This window comes from Macrobrachium rosenbergii, chromosome 41 (assembly GCF_040412425.1).
Source record: "Macrobrachium rosenbergii isolate ZJJX-2024 chromosome 41, ASM4041242v1, whole genome shotgun sequence".
In the NCBI taxonomy this organism is placed as follows: Eukaryota; Metazoa; Arthropoda; class Malacostraca; order Decapoda; family Palaemonidae; genus Macrobrachium; species Macrobrachium rosenbergii.
The window spans coordinates 27,999,541-28,009,540 of record NC_089781.1 but is presented as its reverse complement, the minus strand read 5'-3'; positions in this window follow the sequence as shown (position 1 = coordinate 28,009,540).

Genomic DNA, 10,000 nt, shown 5'->3' with positions numbered 1-10,000 from the left:
TGTCTGCATTTCATGAGGAATTCTTAATTATAAATAAACCAATATTTAAATTGTTAATTGTCGGTGCTGCCAAAGAATATTTGCCTCGTTGATTCATCTCGATTTCAGCAGAAATGTTTGCCCTTCTTTAAGGAATGAGCATTACTAATTCATTCACTCTATTCAGAAATTAATTACTTGGTACTCCTTTACCACTCACGGAGGCTTAACACAAACTCAAATGACTTTCTCTGCAGAGATTTTCATAACCTGTTTTCAACACTTGGAAAAATTGCGCAAAAATAAATAGACCTGTTCCGCATACGTCATTAGATATTTCACTTTTCATTGCTCCTGAATGAATTATTCAAGCCTTGAATACGCGCGTCATGAATTCACTGCATCGTAGATGACGGTCAGAGGACAGAAAATTTTTTTATGACTTTTGATTAACTGAAGAAGAGGCACCAACTTCAGTATTCATGAAATTCTTTGTGATGATAATACTGCCATTTGACATCATGGAATGAATGATGATCTCCCTCTCTCTCTCTCTCTCTCTCTCTCTCTCTCTCTCTCTCTCTCTCTCTCTCTCTCTCTCTCTCTCTGTCATACACGGCAGTTGAATAATCCTATTTACAAGTCTCTCTTTTCCAGTCTACTTCGAACAAAAGGTATAAGTTAAAAGTTCAACTTTCCGTAGAAGTTTCTGAAGTTGGAGTTTAGTCGCTACCAAACTTTCCAATCCTGGGTTGACTCTTTATCTTTTATAAAGTAATATCGTTGCGAAATTAACTTCATTAGGGAAAATATTTACAAATTTTAAGAGCAGGAGATGCAGCAAATGTCCATTGGTGAAATAGATCTTTACCAATGCATTACAATCTATACCGAATACCCCTAAAACAATGACACTGAGTTTTCTAAATCTGATTTATTTTGAGTGAAAAAGGTAATTCAAGCAAATAGACACATACATGTCACGATGTGAGTAATAAATTTATATATATATATATATATATATATATATATATATATATATATATATATATATATATATATATATAGTATATAATTGTAATAATTACAATCCGCTCTTAACTTCTCGATTTCTTCACACATTTTGGATACACTGGACACTACAACCTGAGATCCAAAGAGAAAATATGAAGAAATTCTGACGCCCTTAGCAAGATTCGAACCCGCTTCTGGAGTATCAGAATGAGGTCAGGTTACCAATATACAGTATATATTGTAGGGTCTCACGTGGACCCCACACACCGTCATCTCACCTGGCTCACTAGGTTCCTCGCAACAGTCTCCATGAACAAAATGTTCGGACACAAGAAACACAGCACAAGTCACGCATCTTTTGTACACATATCGTCTTTCATATTACTGTCAGATCAAATATATTACTGTCACCATGTGCATTACAATGCCAGCATTTCAGTCATATGTACCATAGCTTCAGTCATACCTTGTATATCAGTTTATATGTATATATTCATCTGTCAACAAACTCAAATGATTGTGTAGTGACCTCTGTTTTTGTTTGCCTGGTGTCGGGTGCTACATTTCCATTCATGAGAATTATTTACCTGTCTGTGTATTGTCTGAATAAATTAGTAAGTTTGTAGACGCTGACTCTTACTTATGCCTTTGCTACATTGGTGACCACCGAGATGACCAATCAGCCAACCCCAACGATGCCAGCCTCTCAAGCGAGACCATCGCCGCTGCCACCATACGTCTACCTCCATTCACCCCCCACAACCCAGGAGCTTGGTTCTTCAGGGTGGAAACAGTCTTCCGATCGAAAAAAATCACCTCCTCAACACTCAAAGCAGACGCAGTTCTCAAATTTCTGCCGGACAACGTCTTCGAGCAAATCGCAGGATGGCTCGCAGAACTTCAAACCCCCATCACCTACAAATTGCTGAAGGGCCAGCTGCAGTCATCCTTCAGCATACCACCCTCCCTAAGAGACAAGAAATTCCTCAACTATGTGGGGACACCCATAGGAGACGAGGGGCCATCACACATCTACAAACAGTTGCGGCAGCTCATCACGCTACCTGCCACAGACGGCCAACCTAAGTCATCCCTAGGTATTCCTCACAAGATTACCCCATCAAACAGTGGCGGCCATGCCCAGTGCTTCCACCATACCAATCAAGGAATTCCTGAAGTTGGTCAACGCAGTGCACATGGCCCACAAGATGGCGGAGCCCACACAGCCACCAACAGCAGCAACAGCACCACGACAGGCCCAGCAGTCAACCAACACGGAATCTGACAGTGACCCAGAGGGACCAGCCGCCCCCATCCACAAATGAAACTTCCTCAAGCAATTCATCAAGGGAAAGACCAGACATAAGAAGGACAAACCACCAGAGGAGATGTGCTACTTCCACTGGGGATTCAGGAAGAAAGTCCGCAAATGTGACAAAGGCTGCCTGTTTTCAAAAAACATGCAAGAGGTTCACACATGTGACCTATCCAACTAAACTTCAGTGGTGAGCAGAGCAGACTGGTTGCCTCGTAAGAGAAACTTCACTTGCCTACCGCTGTCTTTCTTCCAGGGACGAGCATAGAGGCTCAGAATTCCTTGTCGACACCTGAGCATGCAGGTCATTTGTGCCAGCCAGTCTGAATGAACAACTCAATCCCGCTCCACCTACCAACCTCCATGTATTTTCTGCCAGTGGAGTATCACTCAAGATGTATGGGAGGCAGGATATGAACGTGTCATTCAATGGGAAAGACTACAGTTGGACCTTCATCATGGCAGACATGATGATAGCACTTTTAGGAGCAGACTTCCTAATAGCACACAACCTGCTAGTGGACATAGCATCAAAACAACTGACCTGAAAACGACTCTGACATCATCTCGTCAACAGCCATGGAGACGAACTGCCACCACATCATCACTGCAGCAGCAGAAATGACAAATATGCAGCCGCCCCACCATCAGAAATACAACATCTTCTACATGACTGCTGAGAAATCTTCAAAGATGACCTGCAGCATGACTCACCTTTCAGATGTTTAGCCCCTGAGAAGCTCGCTTACGCCAAACAAGTGTTCAATGAGATGGAGAATGTGGGAATATACCTAAAAACCTGCAGCCCATGGGCATCCCCCCTCCACATGGTACCAAAACCTGATGGAACATGGCGCCCGTTTAGATAGATACCCATTGCTGAACATAGGAGTCATAACCAGCCAGATGAACAGAACAAAGATCTTCATCAAAGTAGACCTGCTGAAGGGATATCTCCAAGTTCCAGCAGCGAAGGCAGATATAGAGAAAACCACGATTATCACCTCCTTCGGCACCTGCACATTCTACTAAGCTGTTTTAGCCTTCACAAAGCAGGGGCAACCTTCCAAGGACTGATGGACAAACTGCTTGGCAACCTTCCATTCTGCTTGGTCCATGTTGACGATATCCTCTTATTTAGCCCCAACCTCAAACAGCATCTTAAAGACGTCAAAAAAGTACTACAGATACTCAAAGAAAACAGATTAGTAGTAAGGGAAGACAAATGCAAATGGGCAAAGAAAATTATGGAATTCCTGGAACATCAAGTAAGCCCAGAGGGCATGAAACCCCTACCAGGAAAAGTAAAAGCAATCACTAACTTCCCAAAACCAACAACAATTAAAAGTAGTACAAGAATTTTCAGGACTAATCAACTGTTACCATAGACTCATCCCTAACATTGCTAAAATTATGAGCCAGATATATCAGTGCCTACAAGGAAAACAAAACAGTTAAGTTGGTCAGAAAATCAAGATAATGCATTTGTTTTAGCAAAACAAGTGTTAACCTCTGCAACCACATTAATTTTTCCTCTACCCGATAGGTCCCTCACATTGACAACAGACACAAGTAGCATGGTGAAGGGCACCGTACTAGAGCAAGACACAGATGATGATTGCCATCCTCTGGCGTTCTCTAGCAAGAAACTTCTAGCAGTCTACAAAACCAAGTGTCACTTCTGCCACATGCTCAAGGGATGACAGTTCGTTGTGCAAGCAGACCATCAACCCTTGGCGCACGCCTTCACAAAGTCAGCAGGCGCATGGTCAGTACAGCAACAGTGGCACCTGTCAGCAATAGCTGAACACTCCTGCATCATCAAATATTTGAAGGGTTCAGCAAACACCTTGGCAGAGGTACTATCAAGAAACTGTGTCAACACCATCCAGCTCAGGATAGCTTATCCCGAGATAGCAGAAGCACAAGGAGACAATGCAGACCTACAGCAAGTGTGGCGGGAGAACCCTCCCCTTAAATGGAGAGACCTGTCAATCAAGAGTGGAGAGATGTCCATTGCCTGCGAGATGAGTACTGGATGCCCTTGCCCCTACCTGCCAGAGGGCCTCAGAAGAAAAGCCTTCACGATCGCCCACAACCTTTCCCACCCATCAGGCCAGCCAACTGCCTGAATCATAGCAGAGCAGTACATCTGGTGAGGAATGAAAAAGGGCATAAAAAAACTGGACGAGAGAATGCATCCTGTGTCAGACTTCAAAAATCACAAGACATAAAGAGCAGAATAGGAGAGTTCCAGACAACACACCACCGACTCACCCACATCCATGTCGACATAGTGGGACCCCTACCCCCTCTGAGGGGTACAGATACCTGTCCACCATCATCAACAGAAATACCAGGTGGCCTGAAGCAATACCGATATGGCAACAGATGGTGGAAAGCTGCAAAAAAAAAAGCCTTCATCAGATGGGTCAGCAGGCACGGGGTCCTGTACATCATCACAAGCAACAGGGAAACCAACTTCATGTCCACCCTGTGGAATGCCCTCACAGACAGTTTGGGGGACAAAGATAACACACATGATGGCTTACAGTTCAAAAGCTAACGTCATCATCGAAAGGCTACACCGGTCGTTGAAAGCATCACTCACTGCCAGATGTCAAGGCTGGAACTGGAGAAAGGAGTTACCATGGGTCTTACTGGGCCTAAGAACGACACCGCACACAGAATCCAATGCATCTCCAGCAGAAGTCCTATACAGTCAAGCACTAACATTGCCAGGAGATGTCTTTCAAGATCAAATGAGCCCAACATCCCCAACCGGCACCCGAAAAGCGGTAAAACAGATAATGCCAGCCAAGACAACCTACCATGTGACCAGAGAATTGGATGTCCCCAATGAGCTGCAAAACACAAAATATGCGTTCATACGGGTAGATGCATACAGAGCCCTCCCTATCCACACCTAATTAGGACTATACCTTATCATCCAGAGACGACACAAGTCCTACCAGATGACAGTAGACGGTAGGAGGACGTGGGTATCTATCAACCGCCTAAAACCAGCTTACCTCCCAAAAATCAACCTCGAACTGTAGGCCTCTCCAAGGGGCGGAGTCCTATAGGGTCCCACATGGACCCCACACACCGTCATCTCACCTGGCGTGCTAATCTCCTCACACTAACATCTCCATGTGCAAAACATGAGGACGCAAGAAACAGCATATGTCACACATCTTTATACACATATCTTCTTTCATATTATTGTCAGATCAAATGCATTATTGTCACCGTACGCATTACAATGTCAGCATTTCAGCCATATGTACCATAGCTTCAGCCATACCTTGTATATTAATTTATATGTATATAATCATCAGTCAACAAGCACAAATGATTGTGTGGTGACCTCTGTTTTCGTTCGCCTGGTGTCAGGAGTTACATTTCCGCTCACAAGAGTTATTGATCTGTCTGTTTATTGTCTGAATAAATTAGTAAGTTTGTAGATGCTGACTCTTACTCACGCCTTTTCTACAATATATATATATATATATATATATATATATATATATATATATATATATATATATATATATATATATATATATATATATATGCGTGTGTGTGTGTGTGTGTGTATGTGCATGTATATATGGCCGTATGCTTTACTTAAATCGGGGAACAGTTTTGATACTAAAAGCTCCTAAAGGAGTCGTTGTGTTTATCAACAGTTATATTAACGACGTGAAAGGGAGCGAGGATGAAGAAGGACCGACGATAAGCATTAATAACATCCTACGTAGCTTTGATAATTGAAAGAGGTCCAGTGTTATTATATCTAAGTATAAGTCATAGTGGGGGGGGAACGAATGAGAAATGATATGCCGTTCTCATCAGGAAATGCTAGTTGGCAATGCAGGGTTCACAAAGAGCGTTATTCCTGGATAAGAAGAAAATATGTAAAGATAGATGGTTACATGAAGGGTATGCTAGGAATTTTACGAGTTCTGACTATAGTGAAGGGAAGGTTGTAGAGCGTCGTTATATTGATTACAGTAGTTGGCGTATACCTGGCCATTATTTTTTCAGTGTGAGCGTGTTTGTGTGTATGTGTTGGAGGAAGGAAAATTACAGAGATTATAGAAAAAGAATTGATAACGAGATAATTGATGAAGTCATTTGTTTTGTCGATAAAGTATGGCTATCTTTCGAACGAAGGAAAAATTTTGTTTATATGAATGGTCCATGGTATGTGGTTTACTCGTTGGATAGAGAATGGCCGTAAAGTTGAGCTCGGCAGTTGCAGAGAAGAGAACACGTTATGACTGTTGTCACGAGACTCATTCGCGTGCATCTCATAAACAAGTAATTTCGGTAAGGCATTTTAATGGGAATATTCGGTGTACGAGACAGTGCAATTAACCGATGAGGAATTGTGAAACTTTGTGAGTCCTGATTGCACCTTCCATTAATGTTATGGCACTGCAGAACATTTCAGTTCCTGACAGTTATTCGAGTTTCTTGACCATTGTGGTGGCTGAATTCTTATCTCATAATTTCCAATTTTGTTTTGGTTAGATATATTTCCCATCTGTTTTCTTAACTGGTGTCCTTTTCATTAGTTCACTGCTAAGCTATTGCAAAAGCCTTCAAAATGTTTGAATTAAAATGAATAGTATATGAGGGAAACCAAAAAACTGCATATTTTAATTAATTTCAAACACATTTTATAGATGAAAAATGATGAAAGAAATAAACCGGTGAAAATTTGTAGCAGAGGAGCACAAGGCGAAAAAATAAAGTTAGATACATCCTGCATTCATTCTTTTTATGTTTATCTTTAGCACTCTTTGGTTCTGAAAAAGAGTAAACTTTTATATTGGGAAAGCGTTTCTCATCGCTTGAAGTCCTCCTGCCCTTTATTATGATAGAATCTTACAATTTGCAAAGAACGTCACTGAAGTCTATACGCGTTTCTGTTCGCGAAATTTTTCGGTTTTAACAAAAATAATTGGGATTCCTGCCGATACTCTCCAACGCGGAATCGACATAAAGAACCGCAATCGAGACATAATTCTGTTCTCGAGGTCTCGCAGCAACTGCGTGAATCGTGATTCAAGAGACCCCACAAGTCTCATGGCTCTTGGACGAGCTGACGAAACCTCCGAGCGCAGTGTGAGAGTAATTTCCTCTGAGAGCATAATGAAGGTCATTCCTTCAAATTGAATGGGCCTCCTGTCCAGAGACAAGAATGGTTATGCCCTAATAATCATGTGCTGATACCGTGTAAACACCTGCAGCGTATCACGGAAGTAATTTTGTCTTGGTTTTCTTTTATTCAAGAATGCCCATTTCAGATTCACACTTTGCTCAAAATTTTCTAACTGGTTTTTTTCCCATAATCATTATTACAGAATAGAAAACAAACCAAAGTGATAACGAGACTTACAACGTTGGTGCGTAAGATATCTCATCGAAGCAAGTAATACTAGGAATGAACATTTTATTATTCTTACTAGTTACGACTTGGCAACTATACACAGATTTGTTTGCGATTATGATGATAAAGACAATATCATTATAGTAAAAATAAAAGCACCAAGTCTAATATTCATTGGATTTTACAACTATCAAAATTTTAAGTTTTTAACGCAAAAAAAAACTGCAAATAAATTTGTTACTGAAGTGAGCTTGAAAAAGCATGGCAGTTAGTATAGCGATGCCTCCAGTTTGAACTATATGATTTTGTATCCTATTTACAAATCTCTCTTATTTCCAGTCTACTTCGAATAAAGGGTATAAGACAAAAATTCGACTTTCCGTAGAAGTCTCTGAAGTTGGAGTTCAGTAGTTAAGTATACCTTAGTTTAACCAGACCACTGAGCTGATTAACAGCTCTCCTAGGGCTGGCCCGAAGGATTAGATTTATTTTACATGGCTAAGAACCAATTGGTTACCTAGCAACGGGACCTACAGCTTATTGTGGAATCCGAACCACATTATAATAAGAAATGAATTTCTATCACCAGAAATAAATTTCTCTAATTCTTCATTGGCCGGTCGGAGATTCGAAGGCGGGCCCAGCAGAGTGCTAGCCGAGAACGATACCAACCCGTCCAATGAGGAACTAGGAGTTTAGTAGTAATAACGGGGATAAAGGAAACCGTGCATACTTAAATATGTCGTAAGCAAGGCTATGATGAGATTATTTAATGTACCAGATATCAGTATTCAGTAATGTTATTTTCAAACGTTACAGGCAGGCACGATTCTCCTGTCTTATATGAAAGAAATATTTACCACTTCTGCAGTTTTCGGACATGCGTTAAATAGAAACAACTTGACAAAAGTAATTTTATTCGTAAAATTTGTTTCAGATTGAATTCTTGCATGATAGACACTGCTTTAGAATGTGTTTGAGTTCTCATTTGAAGGGCTATAAAGTTATAATCATAATATTTCCCTGACAGGAATCACATTACTTAAATTGCATAGAAATTAAACGTAACATAAATTCTTATAGTACCGACTGTAGAACAATCGTCCCGGTTAAAATAATGGCTTACTTATCCTGTTAGACATTTTTAGTATTTTCATATAATAGTAATACTTATTGCATTACGTTATGAGTGACCTTTGGTTATTAGAGGGAAGACTGAAGAATGTAGAAGGTTATATTTCTGCAACTTCAGTTACATGCAACTATCTGAGTTTTTAATTGATTGATTGCAGGAGCAATCTTAAACTCGGACTTTCTCGTTGTCAACTCGTACACAATTTCAGACACTGGATGGGCTCCAAAAAATGTAGAATTGACTGCAACATGATAATTATATATGTATAGTTTTATAAATACCAAGACACTTAATATAGTGCACAATAAAAAAAAATCATCATATGTGAAAATATGAATTAGCGTGGATATATATTACATAAATTATATAACTGTGTAGGTTACATACCGTAACTAGATCATTATCTTTGAAAAGTCAAATTCAGATATCAGTCACTTGTTACCGTACACGGTTGTCAAAGTTAAAAAAACATCATTAAAGTTAGTACCTGGGCTTCGGCAAGGACTCTTGTTTCCGCTGAGGGACAGTGTCGGTAATTCGAGTTTCACTCATGAAAAGTGATTTATCTTCCTGAGTGGTAGGATATGATCCGACTCCTGTTTTGAATACAGATTCGGTTCCTGATGACTGTAGTCACAGCTTTGGCTGTTAGAATCGGCCAGAGTTGCCTTCTTTATTGATGACTAGATCTTGCTGCGATAGCTTCCTGTCTTTGGCGTTAACAAAAAAAAAAAAAAAAAAAAAAAAAAAAACAGTTGGAGTCATGGCCCTTTGGTTCTCAAGAACCAGCATTAGCCTTCGAAATTATATAGCAGTGTGCCCGATGTGGTCTTTATGTGAGTTTTTCAAATCTGTTATTTGCATAGATTAGGGAAAGAATTCTCGCCACAAATACAATAAATGGATGCAGTATCTTGTGAATTTTCAACAGAAACTGAGCTCTGAGAAACGGTAGAAAAACCCCGACGATACGGAAATTCCTCAAGAAAACTTTTGGACGCCACGGAGTCGATCGCCGTCTTTGAAAAATTAAAAGGTTTAACGCAAATTTTGGCTAATTTTTGTTTTATGTAGCTGACGTGAACCACTAGTTCTGTGATGATGGGAGAACATTGCCAAAAATTACTTCCGGAAAGAAACGAGAGTTGGTAATGAA